General features: G+C 39.3%; 1 pseudogene; it reads left to right on the top strand.

The window, feature by feature from the left end:
• Positions 26-20,955, top strand: part of LOC109836440 — a 23,807-nt pseudogene continuing 2,877 nt past the window's right edge.

Here is a 20,955-nt window from a genome sequence, read left to right as displayed (position 1 = left end):
TTGAAAATTTGTCCGAACTTTCAGTGTCCACAATTTCAAGGCCTCTCGCCTCCCATTCTTTCCATATAAAAAAAAAAAATCTCGGCGCTTCTTTACTCTCTCTCGTCTCTCTCGTCTCTCTAGGGTTTATGGTCAAAATTTATCACTTTAAAATGTGAGAATTCCAATTTAGTCACTGTTTATTTCTTCATTTCACCGTTTTCTTTGGATTCGTTTGTAATTTTTTTTGGGTTTTTTGGTGGTTTTTTTAGGGAAGAATCATTGAAGCCGATGGATGCAGAGAAACTGAGAGAGAACGCCCACAAGATGGTGGATTTCATCGCTGATTACTACAAGAGCTTAGAATCTTATCCTGTTCTCAGCCAAGTTAAGGTACAAAACTTTAGCAATGTGCTTTGTTTTTAAAAAAAAGTTTTTTTAAAGAGTTTTCTACACCCAATTTTTAATGTCATTATTTTTTATTCATTCTGAAAGGGCTTGAGGTTATTTCAATTTGTGAATGTATTTATTGGATAGCTGGGTTTTAGGAATTGACAGAACGAGAACCAATATTAAGATGTATTTGAAATGGATACCTTTTCTTCAAAATCAATGAGCTGAGGTAGTGCTAAACTTGATCGGTTTGTAAATTATATATCTATTCTTCATGGCTATGCTTTGGAAATTGTATTTCTTCTAAATAATTATTATCAATTTACGCAATGTACAGTGTATAATCTAATTTGACCTCTCCGCAGCCTGGTTATTTAAGGGAACTGCTTCCTCATTCAGCTCTTTATCGTCCTGAAAGTCTCCAAGATGTTCTTGATGGTGAGAGCACTCTTCATTTCTTTTATTTCAGTAACTGATGATCATACGTGCCGTTGTTTTAAACCATTTATATGTTCATTTCTTTCATTTTCGAGTCAGTTGTCAATTCATATCCTGTAATATGCGATGCACAAAGAAAAGTGTTTGCAGTCAGTTGCTTTTCTTCTGTCCCAGTTCTTTTGGTGTTAATGATACAAACATTATCTTTTCTTCATGTAGATATCCGTCAAAAGATAATGGCAGGTATAACGCATTGGCAAAGTCCCAATTATTTTGCATATTATCCCTCCAAGGCTCCAACAGTAGCACAGCTGGATTCCTTGGCGAAATGCTCAGTGCTGCATTTAACATTGTGGGTTTCAGTTGGGTGAGCTGTCCTGCTGCAACAGAGTTAGAAGTGATTGTTCTGGATTGGCTTGCTAAAATGCGGAAGTTACCAGATCAATTCCTTTCATCTGGTAATACATGTAAAGTTTATGCAAGAAATTTTAAACATGTCAGGATGTGGCTTTTCTTAGACTAGGCATATATTTTTTTATTCTGTAGTTGATGCAGCATGTGTTTCGCCGCATTGCAGAAAGTATCACAACTGGACCATCCGGCCAAGTAAGGACCAATGAGAAGATTAAGGTAAATATTTGAAATATTACTAGAAGTTTAAAGTTAGTTATATGGTTGATTTGGACTACTATATTAATTTCAGTAGACTTATTTATTTGCGATGAGTTGGAGTCTCTAAAGCTTACCTTAGCTTTCCTTGTTTGTTTTGGAAAGATTAGATTTAGCTAGTCTTGTTTTCAAGTTATGTTTCACTTTAGTTGCTATTTGTAGGAATGATAAGGATGTGGGAGGTTTTGAAGATTGATGGTTATTTTTGTAACGTCATGGATGGATCACAACTCTAAAGGAATAGGAATGAGGAAACTTGTATATCATGGAAATTTCACCAGTCTGTGGGCTATACAATTTTGGATGCATATAATCAAAATATTTATAAAGTTTGTAATACATAGGTAAATCAAACCATCTGAACTGATTCTGGAGCTCTACATGGAGTTAATCCATATAAAATGCATGACCAAAACATGTTGTATTTCCTTCTCGTTCATAGAATATCCCTTCATTTCATTTACTCTATTTTATACACTTTTCAGTTATATGATACTTATCCCTGAAGTGCATTTTACAGGACAGGGAGGTGGAGTAATTCAAGGAACAGCTAGTGAAGCAGTCCTTGTTGTTCGATTGGCTGCCCGCGATAAAATCTTGAGGAAATCTGGAAAAAGATCCCTTGAAAAACTTGTGGTTTATGCTTCAGATCAAACTCATTCTTGCATGCAAAAGGCATGCCAGGTACGTACATTATACAGAGTTGCTGTTTACATTTTAATTTATCGTATAAAGTTCTGGTGCAATTGTAAGCTTGACATTTAAACTTATACATATAAAGATAGATTGCAGGAATTTATACCAAAAATTTAAGATTGCTTAAAGCAGACCAGAACTCAAATTATGCTCTCACTCCTGATGCAGTCTCTGAAGCTATTTCTAGCGACTTGTCAGAAGGCTTGATACCCTTCTTTCTTTGTGCTACAGTAAGAGATCTATGCTTACGTTTCCTCATATCATTATTCTCAGGATTTCTTTAACTTCCTATTTTGTTAATATATATCTTCCGGAATCCCAAATAAATTTTAATATCTCTTGTTTCTATAACTGCTTAAAAGTTTGTATCATGATTTTTGAATAATTGATGAATTTATTTAATATCACGTCTTTTGTTAAATATTTTTTTAATTTATTGTATATTGAAAACATAACCTTAATCCAAAAAGTCCAGAATCCATTTAAATTTCTGACACGATAACTAAAAGTTGAACCAAAACTTCAAGTCGCCAAGATTTCAAATATTTGTATTTATGTGTTTCATACAATCCCTTCTTCATATATATGTCTAATATATATATAGCTTGATGCTCCTGCGGGTCAAACAAAATGCTTTGGTATCACTCTCATACCATACGTGAGCTAGTTGAGCTCAACATATTAAATATGTTTTTTTTTGGGTTGAAGGAGTTAATGAATCTCGCAAATATGCCTGCATATTCATGTTAAATATGTTATCACCATTGTGAGATTGCCAAGTGGATGATCAGAGTAATTTATTTGTGGCGTAAACTGGAAATGGTAATTATGATAGCTTAGTCTTGTATAGCTTCCTACTGTTATCTTCCATCACCTCATCAATTGGGAATCATGATCAATTTGATCTAAGAAGTCTTTTATTAACGAGTAAGTTTTTCATTATAAATAATCAAGTATCTTAACATATTTTATTGACTTCATCATTTCAGATTGGAACTACATCTTCTGCGGCTGCTGATCCCTTATCTGCGTTAGGGAAGATTTCCAAGGTACCCAAACAAGCTAATAGCAAATATGTGGGCAAGGAAATGTTCTAAATGACCGTCAAGAAACTAAAAAGTAGTTCAATATTACTCAAATTTGCATGACGTCAATTTGCTTAAGGAACTCTTGTCGACTGGTTTTATTGATTAAGAAACTAAAATAGTTTGTACACTCCGTATAACTTCTGGATCAAATGCTTTTTTTCTTTCTTCAAAAGCAATCTGACTGTCTGAATATTGGGGATGGTGTTGAATCTCTCTTTTGTTGACTTTGGTAGGCCAATGACGTGTGGTTTCATGTTGATGCTGCATATGCTGGAAGTTCCTGAATTTGCCCAGAATACAATCACTATCTAGATGGTGTTGAAGAAGCAGATTCATTTGGCATGAATGCGCACAAATGGTTTCTTACTAATTTTGATTGTTCCGCGCTGTGGGTAAAGGTATTTTATCCTACCTTGAATATTTTATATAGTTATGACTTATGAGTTTCTAATTTTAGGATGGTTAAAATGGAGGAGTGCTTCGGGAGTCTTGTGTGATCGTAGAATACCTGTTAGACTTAAGGGAAAAATTCTATAGGATAATTATAAGACCAACAATGCTTTATGTATCAGAATATTGGGAATTAAAAAACAACATGTGCAAAAAATGAGTGGAGCAGAAATGCGAATGTTGAGATGGTCTTGTGGGGTATACACTAAAAAATAGGATAAGAAATGAGTGTATCTGTAGTAAATTAGAGGTTGTTCATTAGAGAATAAAATGAGAGAATAGATTAAGGAGATATGACAATGTACAACGTAGGTCTCTTCGTGCACCGGTTAGGAGAAGTGATAATATTATAGTTAATAGAGCAAAAAGATCTAGAGGTAGACCTAGAATGATTTGGTTGGAAGTAATTAAGAAGGATATGGTTATGATTAGCTTAACAGAGGAGATGACCCTAATAGAGCAGGATGAAAGAGTATGATTCATGTAGCCCACCCCAAACACGTGGGATAGAAGCTTTGTTGCTATTGTTACTAGTTTGTAATTGATAAAGGAATACTACATATTTTTTCCTGGTTAACACGCAAGAACATGCATTATCGATATTGATGTTCTTGCTATTTTGTTTAATCTGAACATTGTAACGAATAATGCTCAATTCCTGTAAACCTATGAAAAAATGTATTTTCAGGTTTCACAGGTCATAAGTGGGCATAATTCCCTAGTTGGAAATTAATCCTTATACTGATTATGCAGTCTCCTTTACCTTCTAACAGGATAGAAGTGCTCTGATTCAATCCCTATCCACAAATCCTGAGTATCTAAGAAATAAGGTTTGTCCTAAAACCATGCTTGTTCAAATTCAATAGATATTTTCTGTTGTCTATCAAACTTGGTTCTTCGCACATACTTTGCGGAATTAAGGAGATTTTCAGTTTCATAAGAATGTCTAGAAGATATACGTAATCAAAGATTTTGGATCTGAAAGATTATTAATTGTATGATATATTATCTTGTTCAATTGCATGTAGATAATAACTAATGTATATTAAATGTAATAAGCTTAAAGATGCATCCTTTGACACCGTTATTTCTGTTGGATCTGAGTGTGAAACCCAAACTCACCTACATGCGAGCTTCTCCAGGCGAGGATGAAGCTCAGGCGAGCTCGTGGCGGGCGAGCTCCACTTCAGGCGAGGTTGACGAGCGTCAGGCGAGGTCGATGAAATCTTCAGGCGAATTCGAGGTTGAGATCCAGACGAGGTGTCGATGAGCTGCAGGCGAGGTCATCGAGTTCGAGCAGGCGAGCTCGAGAACTTCCGCAGGTGAGCGAGCGGGATGCAGGCGATGTTGATCCAAGACAGGCGAGCTCGGGGCAAGCTGGCGAGCTCCTCGAGTGCGGGCTCCTTGCAGGCGAGGTTAGTGGCCCGCATGCGAGCTCGAGCGCTCGCATGGCTGGCGACAACCTGTCGCCAGCCTGGCGTTAGGGTTCACCTATAAAAGGAACCCTAGCCCGAGATCTCGATGCCTTTTTCTTGCGATTTCTTGGCGGCGCTGCTTCTCTTCCTCTGCGATTTTTCTTCTGCTCTAGCGCTCAAAGAGATTTTGAGGGAGGAATTTATTGAGAAAGAATTTATTGAAGAGAGAATTTAGGAGGGGGAATATTGAACAGAGAAGAATCTTCACTGTAGCTACAGTAAAAATTTGTAATTTTGAGAGATCTCAAGTTTGAGATTTGCTCTTGTATTGTAATTTCTTGTTGATTAATAAAAAAATTATTGTGTGGCTCCCGAGGACGTAGGCAAGTTTGTCGAACCTCGTAAATCTTGATGTAATTTTTCTATACTGCGTTTCTGCTGTTTTAGGGGTTTTGGCGTTAATTCCCAACTGGTATCAGAGAGTGAAATGATCTAGAGGAAATCAGATTCAAGTGGGAGTTATAACCGCAAATGAATGAAAAGTGAGACTTGAGAAGTTTGATGAAACAGATTTCGGATTCTGAAAAATACAGATATAGGATTATCTGTATCAGAAAAATCTATATCAATCTCTCTTAGGGAAGAAGCTGAATTCTATAAAGGAGAATGAGTGGAACCTTCTAGGTAGACAAGCCCTCGGTGTTATCAGATTGATGTTGACCCGTAATGTTGCGTTCAACGTAGCGAAGGAGAAGATATGACAACACTCTCAAATATGTATGAGAAGTCATCAGCCGCGAACAAAGTTCATTTGATACGGCGGTTATTCAATCTGAGAATGGCGGAAGGCGCGTCAGTAGCGCAACACCTCAATGAACTCAACACGGTCACAACCCAATTGAGTTAAGTTGAAATTGAGTTTGATGAGGAAGTTCGAGCGTTGATCATTTTGTCTTCCCTACCAGAAAGATAGAATGGTATAGTCACGGCTGTGAGTAGCTCATCGGGAAGCAACAAGTTAAAGTTCGATGATATTCGTAATCTGGTTTCAGTCAGGAGATCCGACAGAGAGTCGGGCGAAACTACAACCTCTTCAGTATTACATACAGAGTCAAGATGTAGAAATTCAACCAGAGGGAACAGACAAGGCAAATCAAACTACAGAGGTAGATCAAAGGACATGAGGTCCAAATCAAGGAATCCAAGCAACAGCTCAAAGGCTATCGAGTGTTGGAATTATGGAAAGATCGGACACTATAAGAATCAGTGCAATAGTGCACAAAAGGAGGAGACGAAGGCAGAGGTGAATGTTACTTCCACCTCAGGAAGAGATCACACATTGATATGCTCTTTGGAGAGCAAGGAGGAATCTTGGGTGTTAGATTCATGAGTGTCGTTCAATGCTACTTTTCAGAAAGAATTTTTTGAGAAGTATGTCCCTGAAAATCTTGGATACGTATACCTTGGTGATGATCAATCGTATGCTATTATAGGCAAAGGTATAGTAAAAATTAAGTTGAACGGATCAGTATGAGAGCTGAAGGATGTCAGACATATTCCCGACCTGAGAAAGAATTTAATATCCGTAGGCCAGTTAGCTGACGAAAGATACACTATGACCTTCCATAGAAATGATTGGAAGATCTCAAAGGGCGCAATGACGATTGTCCGAGGCAAGAAGACTGATACCGTGTATATGACAGCAGGTGCACATTATTTGATCTCAGTTGTAGCAGGCAATGAGACTTCAAAACTGTGGTACCAGAGACTCGGTCATATGAGTGAGAAGGGGATGAAGATCATGCATACAAAGAGAAAACTCTCAGATCTAGAATCAGTTGATTTAGATAAGTGTGAAGAATACATACTTAGAAAGCAGAAGAGAGTCAGCTTTCAGACAAGTGGCAGAACCTTCAGGAAAAAGAAGCTAGAGCTCGTTCACTCAGATGTTTAGGGATCAACCACCACCGCCAACCACCACCACGTCCATTGGTGGGAAACACTATTTCGTGACTTTTATCGATGATCACTCTCGGAAAGTGTGGTCTACTTTCTGAAGCATAATTCAGAAGTGTTTGAAGTTTTCAGGAGATGGAAAACTATGGTCGGGAATGAGACCGATCTGAGAATAAAGAAGCTCAGGACCGACAATGACGGTGAGTATGAAGACATCGGATTCAAGAAGTTCTGCTATAAGCACAGGATCAGAATAGAGAGAACCGTGTCCGGCACACCTCAGTAAAATGGTGTAGCTGAGCGGATGAACAAAACGTTGACAGAGAGCCAGAAACATTCGGATGCAGTCAGGCCTACCGAAACGGTTCTGGGCAGAAGCGGTTAACACAGCAACTTACTTGATCAACCGAGGTCCATCGGTTCCATTGAAGCATAAAATACCAGAGGAAAGTAAAACTTTCACATCTCAAAATTTTCGGTTGTGTAGCTTATGTGCATATTAGTGATCAATGTAGGAATAAGCTTGATCCCAAGTTAAAGAAATACACTTTTATCGGTGATAGTGAAGATGAGTTCGGCTACCGTATTTAGGACAACAAAAACAAAAAGGTGATCAGGAACAGAGATGTGATATTCAACGAGAAGGTGATGTATAACAACATGCACTAGACAGAACGGTACACAGGAGTCCGACGCACTAGCTTCGATATTGAGAAGATCTTCTCTGCCTCTTGTACCCAATAAGTAATATATGAACTATCTGTTATTAACAGATGGAGGAGAGTCTGAAGCTATGATGAAGCTTGTCAGTGTGGAGATACGAGCAAGTGGGAGCTTGTCATGAAAGATGAGATAGAGTCTCTCATCTCAAACCAGACGTGGGAACTAGCTGAGTTGTCCACGGGTAAGAAGACCCTCCACAACAAATAGGTGTACCGGGTGAAAGAGGAGCAGGACGGCTCCAGAAGATATAAAGTTCGGCTAGTTATCAAAGGATTCCATCAGAAGAAAGGAATTGACTACACCGATATTTTCGCTCCCGTGGTGAAGCTAAATACTATCAGGACTATGATGAGTATTGTAGCAATTGAAAGTCTTCATCTTGAACAGTTAGATGTGAAGAGGATATTTCTTCACGGAGATCTAGAAGAGGAGATATATACCAGCCAGAAGGTTTCTTAGAAGAAACGAAGAAGAACCTAGTGTGCAGACTCAAGAAGAGCTTGTATGACCTGAAACAAACCTTACGATAGTGGTACAGAAAGTTTGACGGCTTCATGCACAAGGAAGGTTTCCAGAAGTGCAACGCCGATCACTGTTGTTACTTCAAAAGATATCAGTTCAATTATATCATCTTATTACTGTATGTTGATATGTTAGTTGTAGGTGCAGATTAAAGGATATCAGGAGTTTGAAGCAACAGTTGCCAAAAGAGTTTGACATGAAAGACTTGGGTCTAGCAAAAAAGATCATTGGAATGCAAATCACGAGAGATAAGAAGAGATGTTTCTTACAGTTATATCAGACAGAGTATATCAATTGTGTTTTGCAAACATTCAACATGGGCGACGTCAAGCCAGTCAGCACACCCTTGGTCAGTCATTTTCGCCTATCAAAGGACCAGTCTCCTCAGATAGTAGAAGAGAAAGAGAGTATGACTAAGGTTTCTTACGCCTCGGCCATTGGAAGCTTGATGTACACAATGGTCTGTACGAGATCAGACATTGACCATGCAGTAGGAGTGGTCAGCCGGTTTATGTCGAATCCAGGAAAAACTTATTGGGAAACGGTCAAGTGGATTTTGAGGTATCTACGAGGCACCACACAGAAGTGCTTGTATTTTGGTAAGGGAGAGGTGAAAATGTAAGGGTATGTAGATGCAGATTTTGGAGGTGAAGTCGATCACCGAAGAAGCACCACCGGCTATGTATTCATTGTCGGAACTACAACTGTTAGTTGGATGTCACAGATACAGAAGATTTGTCACTCTATCCACTACAGAAGCTGAGTATGTTGCAGTGACTGAAGCCAGTAAAGAGATGATATGATTTCAGGGTTTGTTAACAGAGCTGGAATTCAAACAGGAAAAGAATGATCTGCACAACGATAGTCAGAGTGTAATTCACTTGGCTAAGAATTCTGCATTTCATTCTAGAACGAAGCATATTAGGCTTTGGTACCACTTCATCAGATCCCTGTTGGAAGATGACGTGTTACAATTGGAGAAGATTCTAGGGAGTAAGAATCCAGCAAATATGTTAACAAAGACAGTAACCATTCAGAAACTAGAGTTGTGCGTAACTTCAGTTGGTTTTCATGCATAGGTGATGAGGGTGGAGCCACACATGAGTTGATACTTGTTGAGATAGCCTGTTGACGACGGTTTGGTCTCCAAGTGGGAGATTATTGGATCTGAGTGTGAAGCCCAAACTCACCAGCAGGCGAGCTTCTCCAGGCGAGGATGAAGCTCAGGCGAGCTCGTGACGGGCGAGCTCCACTTCAGACGAGGTCGATGAGCGTCAGGCGAGGTCGACGAAATCTTCAGGCGAATTCAAGGTTGAGATCCAGACGAGGCGTCGATGAGCTGCAGGCGAGGTCATCGAGTTCGAGCATGCGAGCTCGAGAACTTCCGCAGGTGAGCGAGCGGGATGCAGGCGAGGTTGATCCAAGACAGGCGAGCTCGGGGCAAGCTGGCGAGCTCCTCGAGTGCGGGTTCCTTGTAGGCGAGGTTGGTGGCCCGCAGGCGAGCTCGAGCGCTCGCATGGCTGGCGACAGCCTGTCGCCAGCCTGGCGTTAGGGTTCACCTATAAAAGGAACCCTAGCCTGAGATCTCGATGCCTTTTTCTCGCGATTTCTTGGCGGCGCTTCTTCTCTTCCTCTGCGAATTTTCTTCTGCTCCAGCTCTCAAAGAGATTTTGAGGAGAGGAATTTATTGAGAAGGAATTTATTGAAGAGAGAATTTAGGAGGGGGAATATTGAACAGAGAAGATTCTTCACTGTAGCTACAGTGAAGATTTGTAATTTTGAGAGATCTCAAGTTTTAGATCTGCTCTTGTATTGTAATTTCTTGTTGATTAATAAGAAATTTATTGTGTGGCTCTCAAGGACGTAGGCAAGTTTGCCGAACCTCGTAAATCTTGGTATACTTTTCTCTGTACTGCGTTTTTGCTGTTTTAGAGGTTTCGGCGTTAATTCCCAACAATTTCTCCAATGGGGAAAAATTACTTTGTAGAAGTCATTTGCACAGAAGGCCCAGAAGTTGATTGCAGGTAGGTCATCTAGAAATAATAACTTGATCCTTTACCTCATGTTCAAATTTCATGTCCAAAGCTCGAACACATGATAGAATTGATTATAAACTTTTGGATTCCCTAGTGTAGTATAATTGTTGGCCTACTGCTCATCAGTTCAATCCTTTGGGGAGAACTTAAGGTAATTGATGTTTGCTGACAATCACTATAAATTATTTCTTGATTTTGTAGACCACATGCGGGTAATCAGTATGATTGTTCGTGTACAGCTTGTGTGTGCTGCCTTCAAAGTGTTGGGGTTAGGGGAATTTGTTGGATCTGCATATAATGTCCATTTCACATTCATATACTTAATTTATTTTATGATCATTGAATATATTTTTTTATTATAAGGAAGAGAAGAATAAAGCTGAAAAAACGAAGTGTCCAAGAAATGCGTGCTGCTTGTCTTTGGACTTTTTTTTAAACCTTGTATACTGAATAGGATAGCACACAGATGGTTACTCATGTCATCATGAACATAAACCTAACAAAATTCACTTGTTTTGGGATTTTTTATTATCATTATCCTTTTATTTTAAAAAGAAAGGTAATAAAATCACCAGATCTTTTGATCAATTTGCCACTTTCAGAATCTTTTTCTTTAAGCTGATCACAGAATGGCCTAATACTATTTGAGGTCGCTGACCTGTGATTTTGTTAATGGCCATGCTAAAATTATCTCTTTTATCCTCTAATTTATCAGAAACTTTTTGTGAATGTTGATGGTGAATATTCGGCAACATAGTTCCCTGTAATCCACCTGAACTCTGAACTTTTGAGGCTCACTGCACTATTCATGAATGCTAACTTGTGACTTTTCTCTCCATCATTTACTGATGAGCATCTTGAACAGAGATACTTCTTTCTTGCTCTATTATATCTTGATGAATGTCAATCCAGTCACGTTTGGTGACTCTAACTGGTGCCCCCCTATCCATATTTTGATAAATTAATATCATGAGTTAAAATCAGTTGCCCATGCTGTTTAGAATACTGATGTGATTTGCTCATGGTCTGCCGGAGTCCTTTTAACTCTTAAAAGTGCAGAAAACTTCTAAGATGTGGATGCTACAACGTGTTTCTATCCTTTGCTTCTTCGTGCCATATGTAAATTTATCCTAGAGGGGGGGTGAATAGGGTAATCAAACAATTAATGTGCAATTAATGAAATTCAATGCAACTCAAGACACAATATAGCAATATGACAATAAATAAGATAGAGAGAGAGTTAGAAATAGTTAGCCAAATGAGATGCCGATATGCTCACGAGGTTCGGTCCTCTTGACCTACGTCCCCGACCACCTCTCCCGATGGTAATTCACTACACAACCCGGTTTGGAAGCCGGAACTTCTTCACAATGATCTCCTCGAGATCTAACTCGCCACACAATGATCTCATCGAGATCAAGCTCTCCACATAATACAAGATGAATGAAAGCAAAACTTTCTTATAACAATCCTATGGCAAGGATCAAGAGATAATCAATTGAAGCTCAGGGGTACGTGGGATGTGAAATTGAAAACCAAAATTAAAAACTTGAGAATAGGATGTAAGTTTAAGCTCAAAAACAAAACACAAGAAATTTCCTTTGCTTGCTTAGTTACTGAAGAAATGAGGACTGGGGGATATATATAGGAGCTCAAAACAACAGCCCAAATCTAAAACAAAACAGCAAATCCCGAAAATTTAGCAAAACTGGAAATAGCCGTTATAGTGTCGCCGGTCGACTGATACACTGATCAGTCGACTGATGAGCTGATCGTTGGCTGATTCTGCGAAACTATCGGTCGACTGATGCAAACCATCGATTGACTAAAAACACTGTTCAGTCGACTGATGGATGTCGGTCGTCTGAGCAAAAACTTTTCAGCAATTGCAGAGTAGTTCATCAGTCGACTGATGCATAGTGTCGGTCGACTGAAAAAATGCACAATCCAGTTTTGAATAGTAAATCTACTTTTTAAAGGTGTTTTAAAAATAGTAAATAAATTCTAAAAATTATAAAACTTGGGGAAGTGATTATTCTGATGAAAATAAACATGTTAGAAAAAGAATTTCTTAAATATCATTTCCCAATTGTGAAAACTTATCATTTTGCAAAACGGTCAAAAATACAGTTTTAGAAGTGTGTATTTGATCCCCAAATGCTTCAAAAGTAATCTACTTTATTTCTTGCCTACATTATGATTTAGAGAGAAAATAAAAATGCAAATACCGCTTATAAATGTATACAAATCTTAAGACTCGATATTTGCTAATTTGAATGCTCTTCTAGTATTTTAGGCTTCTTCATCAACTTGCCTCCACCTCCACGGATATCACAGTTATGACACCAATTCCATCCATCCTCCAACTATGACAATATATTGCTTGATAAAATACATCCCGCACGATATCACTTGACAAACAATTAGCACCAATAATGGCATTTGTAAATCATCATCAAAATATGAGACCTAACAATATGCTGGTGTATGAAGATTACTGATAGGTTGATAGATCATTGAGAACAAGGTAGACACATAAGGGCTCAGGGATTTCTGTAACTTGCCACAGGAAAAGCTAATAATGTCTCCTCTGAAGTTTTTATGTTATGGGGCTAGTGAGAAATTTTTTTAACGTCAGGTAGCTTGATTAATTAGCAGGTGTCAAAGTTAGTTAATTCCTTGATTGCTATGGTAGACCTATTGGAATCCGTAATTGACTTACGATTAGGAAATCTAGAGTCAAATGTTAGTGCAGCTTACGAGTTCATTATGGGTGTTGCTGAAATTTCAATAGTGGTGCAATGTGTTAATATAGCAAATATTATTTTCCGTGGTCAGATAATCGCTTAGAAATTATGTAGAGTATAACCATTATTAAGCTTTCTACTTGTATATAAATGGAATGTTAATTTGTCTACATATGGATATTCATGCTTGATATTAAGAGGTGAGGCCATAATTATTGACCGTAAGTGCTTTAAGTTAACACTGAAAAGATAAAACACATGAATAAATTCATTATTTTCTTTTTATTCTTTCTTCACGAATCTTGCAAACATCACAGGCATGCATAAGCACTGGCCCTATGTTTAATTAAGTTTTCACCCTATTCGGACTTAGTTATATATTATGTGATGACTGTCAGTTTGACATTAAATGTTGTGTGACATGACAGATCCTTCTGTTCTGTTCCTTGATTGCCTTAGGCCTGTTGCTTAATATTATTGAATTCACCAGGCCTCACAAGAACACGCTGTAGTGGATTTCAAGGACTGGCAAGTTCCTCTTGGACGCCTTTCAGGTTCATGACCTTGCCTTACTGCTTTGAATAAATAAAACTTCATTATGGATAGACCTGATGTGAATTGTTGCTCTAGAGAATGTTGTAGGTCTGTGCAATACAAAATTAAATGCGTGTTTCATTCAACCCTCTAAACCGGTTTGGAATCAGGCTTTTCTTGGACCAATTTCTGGCCCTTAATCTCATCACTGTGATAATGACAGGAGTTCACATATGGGAGGATGAGTGAAACATGCCGTCCCTTGTTATTATTGTCTTCTGGTGCATTACCTACAAAGACTGCAGTTCCCTATATTCATATCCACATCAATACATTTTTTTATTATTTATTTTATCAGCCAATAGACCCCGTATCCAAGAACCTTTCACTCCTGTTTGGGATAGGGGGCATTAAAATAAGGAGATAGTCCATGCCGCCCATGTTCGCGGACCCTGAGTCTTGCTCTCTTCCCTTACTAACCTGTTGCAGGACATATGTCATGTGAGACATGTCTCATGGGTTCATAGAACCGGGGTTATAATCTCAGTGAACAACTTTACTCAATCTCAAACTTGCTTTGGGTAGAACCATATTACGGCATACGCAATTTCTTCTAAAACCTTTCTTCTCAAGCTTGGATAAAATGGGTTTTAAAGGTGTCGAAGTATATTATTACTATATTACAGTTATCCGTCATATTATATTTTAGAAACTGTTATATATTAAATTTATATCAATTGTTATTAAAATTAACAAATAAAAAGTACCTCGACTTATGGAATTGATACTAACAGTATGATACTCTCTCTAGATTTTTATGATAATTTTATTCAAAATATTGTCAATTGAGATGTTTCAGCTCCTTACCTACATCTCATGAATTTTCCATTCTTTGGGTTTTAACCATCTTAGACGTAACTTTTTGCATCTATTCTTACCTTTAGCAACATTCGCTTCTTTACATCTCTTTGTATGACCATTGGCATAACCCAATCTAATACTGCTGCTTTAGGTATATCTTTGATTTGATCTCAAAAAATAAAATATAACCAACAATTTTAAAAAAGTCAGTTTTTCATCCTCTTTTTATTGTGTACAGTGATAGCTTGACTTTCTGACATTTCATTGATAAAAACTTTGGTTTCAGATCGTTAAAGCTCTGGATGGTTTTGAGGCTTTATGGTTTGGAAAACCTGCAACCTTACATCAGGAATCACATAAAGTTGGCTGAAGAATTTAAACAACTAGTAAATTCTGATTCCCGCTTTGAGGTAAAAAAACCTGATCTTATTATGTATATGTGTGGATTTTAGATCCACGTGGCCAGTTGCAACTTGCAACAATTCTTTTCCTTTTGAACTAGAAAAGATCTATCTTGCATCTGAATTTATGATTTAATCAGGGTGTCTAAATGGTTCCTTGACAATGTATCTCTTTAGCTCTTGGCTTGCTTCAGAGTTGAATATAATTTTCCATGTAAAATCTTTCATCTTTCCTTCTTGTAGATTGTAAATCCTGGCCTAGGAGAATGTGGAAGTTGTCAAGTCTTTTGGGATAATAACAAGTTATTCTGTTGTCCATTCTGGCGTTGATTAATAGAGTGTTGATAGCCACACACAAATAAACATTGTCGAAGCTCTCATGGGGCCTCTCATGGTGATGAACAATTCAAAAGGCTATGGGTCTGACCCAGATTTTGCGGTGTCTATGAATAGTTTTAACATGTCGACACCAGCTGCATCCTGTAATCGAGCATTTCCATCTTCAACACAATGCACATAGAACAAATTAGTTTTTCGCATGAATATTAGCAAACTGCTGCGTCCTTTTGATAACTAATAATTTTCAACAGCATATATACCCTACCATTCAAATGCCTATGAGTCAACAATAATGGATGTGCGCGACTTTCTACCCATGCATTACTGGTCTCATTAATTTGATTATAGATCGGATGCTCAGTTCATCAGAGCTTAACATGTTATACAGACAGAACTAGCCAGTGGATCACTGGTCGCATCTTGGTTATCCTAGGCGGTTGAAAACCTTAACTGAGTCATCCCCTTCTTGTAGCACCAGTCCCTACAATCCCTACAGTTCCCACCAAACTTATTTCCTATTAATTTGGGATCTAATGTTTGTAGATTTTGCATGTGAAATATTTAATTCAGATGGGAAGCCATATCCCACCACCTTCATCTTCTTCGTTTCTATTGCCCAAATGAACTCGTACAATGATGTATCTTTATAGGTCCAAAATACCCAAAATAAAAATGGATTTTACAATCATGTCTGAATTGAAATAAACAAATCAAACTAATTTATTCCAAATGGAAATTTGATCTTAAAAATTATGTTGTCCAAGTAGACTAAAAGTTTCCAGATGGGAAAATATAGTCCTTGTTTTCGTCAAAAGTTGATTTTGTCATGGAATTCATTATATCTTCGGTCGATTACAATAAATTCAAAAGAAATAGTCTTTTTATAAGACCTCTTTTACACAACAAACAGAAAATTACAACTTTTTAGAAACAAACGCAGGATCGTTGTTTGGATCGCTGCTTGCGTGGGATCTTTGCCTGTGCCGGGGGTGCGTTAGCCCGTGGACTACCAAATCACAGATTCTGATCGAATCGTGAGGGGTTTATGATTCTGACTTCGTTTATCGAAGTGAGAACTTGAAACGATATCTTATCGAAGTAAGATAGTCGTTCTTCTTGAAATCAAGTCAAAGCCTGAATATCAAGGAGTTGTCGGAAGCTCAAGAACTCTGCCCTCTCTAAGATAGTCGTTCTTCTTGAAATCAAGTCAAAGCCTGAATATCAAGGAGTTGTCGGAAGCTCAAGAACTCTGCCCTCTCTGCTCTGAAGTGCTCTAAATGATCAGCCTCCCTCTCAAAAATGGCCTTCGGGGGGTATTTATAGCCCCTAGGAACAGTTGGCAGAAAACAAAATCGCGAGACAGCATTTGCTGTCTCGGCTGCCGAGACAGTGTTTGCTGTCTCGGCGGGCGAGACAGTGTTTGCTGTCTCGGCCCGCGAGACAGTAAATGCTGTCTCGAAAAAAGAATATTCCTAGCAGTTTTCGTTTTAACTGCCTTCCCACGTTCAGTAAACACTGTCTCGGAAACAGTAACCGCAGACAGTTTTTTCATTTTAACTGCATTTCCACGTTTCCAACTCTGTTATTTTGGCAGTTATCAACGTGATTCTCGCCCACGACGTTTCCCACGTTCTTGAACAGTTAATGGACGTGCGTGGCAGTTGTTCAAGGTGGTTTCTGACCATTTCAAAACTATCTCGCTTGCGAGACAGTAAAGACTGTCTCGCACGGCGAGACAGTAAATGCTGTCTTTTCTTTGATTTTTTGGATGACTTCCTTTTGAGCTGTGTTTGGATATCTTTCAGTATTTTTTGACGCCTACAGATACCCCCTCCAAAGTATTCCAGACTCATTATTTTATAGAGGAGTCTGGGATACTTTGGATAAGATAGATCTTATCTGCAATTCCTTCAAGTCTTGATTGAGTAGATCATACGGAAGGACTCATAAATGGCTTCAACTCTTGACTTCGTCATCTTTTAGCCTATTCAGTGCTTGGTAGAATAGCTAAAATTCCTCCGTTACTACGTTTATCGCGTGACCGTCGTCGAAGTCTTGAATTAGAACTGCTATTGTAGAGATAGTTTATACTCATATACTTTATTGGAGTGTTCGGGAAATAGTTTAACCTCATATACCCGTTAGGAGGTAGCCAGGTTATTCTTAAGAATATTTTGTGTGATATTCTCCAGAAACTTCCTGTTGATGGTAGGGAAACAGTTTAGACTCGTGTACCTATTGGAGTAATCAGGTCTCTTTTTTGTTGGTAGAGATGAACCCAGAATTAGTAGGAGTTTAGTGTTTAGCACTTTGTTCATAATGATCGGGGTTATCCCTAAGAATATTACATTTAATATTCTTCCGGGAACTTCCCATTACATGAATTATCCACCCCCAGCTTTCTTTGCGAAACCGGGTTTAACATTGTACTCAGTTGGATAATCGAGAAGCAGTTTATACTCATATACTCTTTGGAGTATGGGGAAACAGTTTATACTCGTGCACCCACTGGAGTTGTATGATCGTCTTTACTCGACTTCTTTCGTCGTTATGACGCCGGAGTCAATTAGGGCTTGGATCTTGTTTTTGAGTCCAAAGCAAATCTCGGTGGGATGAAGAACCCTTCTGTGGTACGCACAGTAGTTTGGATCCGTAATCCTCTTAGCTCCATCCTGATCTTTAATAGGTGGTAGCTCGATTTTGTCATTAGCGAGGAGGTATTCCAATATGGCTGGAGATTCATCATCTTCGAAAGAATATTCCTTTTGAAACCTCGGATCGAGAGTCGCATTCTCAACGATTGCAGATGTCATTGGTTGGCATCTCTCAGCTTTCTTTCTTTTAAGAAAGTGCTCAGCTTGTTCACCCCGAGATTTTAACTCCTTCCAAGTTGTGGATGGCACGACCCCCAGAGCTTCCAGGACATCGATGGAGAGGTTATTGTGGCATGTTTGCAGGATGAACTCCTCTGTAATAGGATCTCTGCAATTCATTGCTTTGCCACGGAAACGCTTGACAAAATCGTCGACTGACTCTCCGTCTTTTTGCTTCTCATCCAAAAGGGTTCCGATTGACACTTCGGTGTCATCATCGAAGAAATTGTTGAGGAACAAACTTTCCATGTTATCCCAGCAATTGATGCTCCCTGGCTTGAGCCGTCGGTACCAATCGAAGGCGGGTCCGCGAAGGGTGCCAATGAATGACCGGACCATTAAAGCCTCGTTTCCAGAGATCATGCCCAAATGAGACTTGAAATAAATCAAGTGCTGAATCGGCGAACTCTTCCCCTCAAACGGTGTGAAGTTAATCAGATTGAATTTGGCCGGGTATGGTATTGAATCCCATTCCCTTGGATAGAGATACGGAATACCCGTCCTCTTCACTTCTTGGGCCGTCATCAAAGCGTTGACTTTGTTTTCAAGCTCTTTCATTTTCCCGTCATCGTCTTCATCTCTTTCTGAATGATGTCGAGCAGAGATAATTGGGCCACCCCTAGTATTACTAAGCGGTGCAATTGAACCACCCCAATGTTGTTATTGGGAGGATCTGTTGAACCACCCCCAACGTTATTGTCATTGGAAGATGTATCAGCCATAATGACTTCATCCACTTCTGGATCACTATCATCTACACCATTCTGAGTGTGGCGGCTGGATTCAGCTCGCAGACTAGACTCAGGAGGTTGAGGTTGTTGAGTTAGCAACTCTCTCATTTGTTGAATAGCTAACTTCACCTCTGTCTTCATCTCAGCTCTGATTTCTTCACGTTGCTTCGCTAGAGCTTCTTGAAGCATTTGAGCAAATTGATCAGAAGTGATTGTGAACACTTCTTTGGTTTGTCCCGTGCTAGACATTGTATCATCAGAAGCAATGGCTGAACAAGTGTCTGAGAATTCATCATCCGAGAACATTCCTTCTTGCATTCTTTTGTAATCTCTGCGTCTGATGGCTCCTAACTGGAGTCGAGACATCCTTTGAGCAATTCTTGGATTGACTTTTCCTCTCGGGGAAAAGTCGGTATTTGAGTTACTTGAATGCCGCTTAGACTTTCTTTTATCAGCCACGTTGATGGTGACTTCAGGGAATTCATCATCTTGGGCAGCTGATTTTCTCTTGCGAAAATATCTCGGCTTAGGCTTCGACAATACATGGACTCTTCGTGGGATGACTTCTCGTTTGAAACAGTCACATTCTGATAATGCTGCTTTAACGAGTCGCGCACAGGAACAACGAGAGTTTATCTCTCGAATAACTCTCTTTCGACAAGTATTCACAATCCCAACTTGATAATACGATTCATCGGTATGATTGCCAAAAAATCGTATCGTCTGTTGGCATGACCTCCCAGGTATGACGATATCATTTGATGAATGCATCTTCTTCTGGGGGTATAAAACATTGTTGGCATTCTCAGGACAATTTATCTTTGTCTTTGAGCGATCCAAGGTTATGTCGGGAGTCGCACGTCTAAAACCACCCCCTTACGGGTATGGAGTCTTAACGGGCTCCGAATGCTGATTTTGCATAAGTCCAGACTTCGGAATCCAAACTTGGCGGAGTTTCGGTGGTTCTTTGGTCGCCGCTTCCTTCCTCCTTTCTCGTCTTTGTTGTAAGAGAGCACGAGCATGAGCTGCGTTTGCACGACGCTTTTGTATACGTTCTTTGAGGGTCGAACGAGCCTTTTGACGAGTGTCCATTCCTCCGTCGTGAATTGTGCAGAAACGTGAGTAGTTTGTCGTTGCGTTGAACAAACCACTTGTTGTTTCCTCGACTCTAAGTCCGCATAATAACGAACTCCGTCGGTTTGTTCAAATGCCTTAGCTATTTGGCGAGCACGGCGCTGACGCTGTCTCTGACGAGCCCTCTTCGTCAGTACCGGTGGGCTTTGATTCGATGACTCTTTAACTAGATAAGAGTCATTGTGAGCAGAGGTGTTGCGAGTCAAATTCTTAGCAACAATCCGGAGAGAGTCTTCATTTTGTGCCTTCTTTGGCATGTAGGTCTTCCTCAATTGTGAGATCTTCTTGTATTTACGAGACAATGAAGATCTTGAAGAGGATGATGAGAGATATTCCTCAAATTTGGTTTGGTCGAATTCGTATTCGACCATGGATTCAACTGGAATCTTGATCGGCTGCGACACGACGGTCTCGGCAGCGAGACCGTTGGCTCCCACTGTGGTCGCCAGCTTGTTTGCGTCAAAAGTTGGTTTTGTCATGGAATTCATTATATCTTCAGTCGATTACAATAAATTCAAAAGAAATAGCCTTTTTATAAGACTTCTTTTACACAACAAAAGGAAAATTACAACTCTTGAGAAACAAACGCAGGATCATTGTTTGGATCGCTGCTTGCGTGGGATCTTTGCCTGTGCCGGGGGTGCGTTAGCCCGTGGACCACCAAATCACAGATTCTGATCGAATCGTGAGGGGTTTATGATTCTGACTTCGTTTATCGAAGTGAGAACTTGAAACGATATCTTATCAAGGTAAGATAGTCGTTCTTCTTGAAATCAAGTCAAAGCCTGAATATCAAGGAGTTGCCAGAAACTCAAGAACTCTGCTCTTTCTCTGCTCTGAAGTGCTCAAAATGATCAGCCCTCCTGAAAAATGGCCTTCGGGGGGTATTTATAGCCCCTAGGAACAGTTGGCAGAAAACAAAATCGCGAGACAGCATTTGCTGTCTCGGCTGCCGAGACAGTGTTTGTTG

The sequence above is a fragment of the Asparagus officinalis genome, chromosome 4, assembly GCF_001876935.1.
Source record: "Asparagus officinalis chromosome 4, Aspof.V1, whole genome shotgun sequence".
In the NCBI taxonomy this organism is placed as follows: Eukaryota; Viridiplantae; Streptophyta; class Magnoliopsida; order Asparagales; family Asparagaceae; genus Asparagus; species Asparagus officinalis.
Note: the sequence above shows the minus strand (reverse complement) of the source record. Positions and strands in the feature narration are given on the sequence as shown.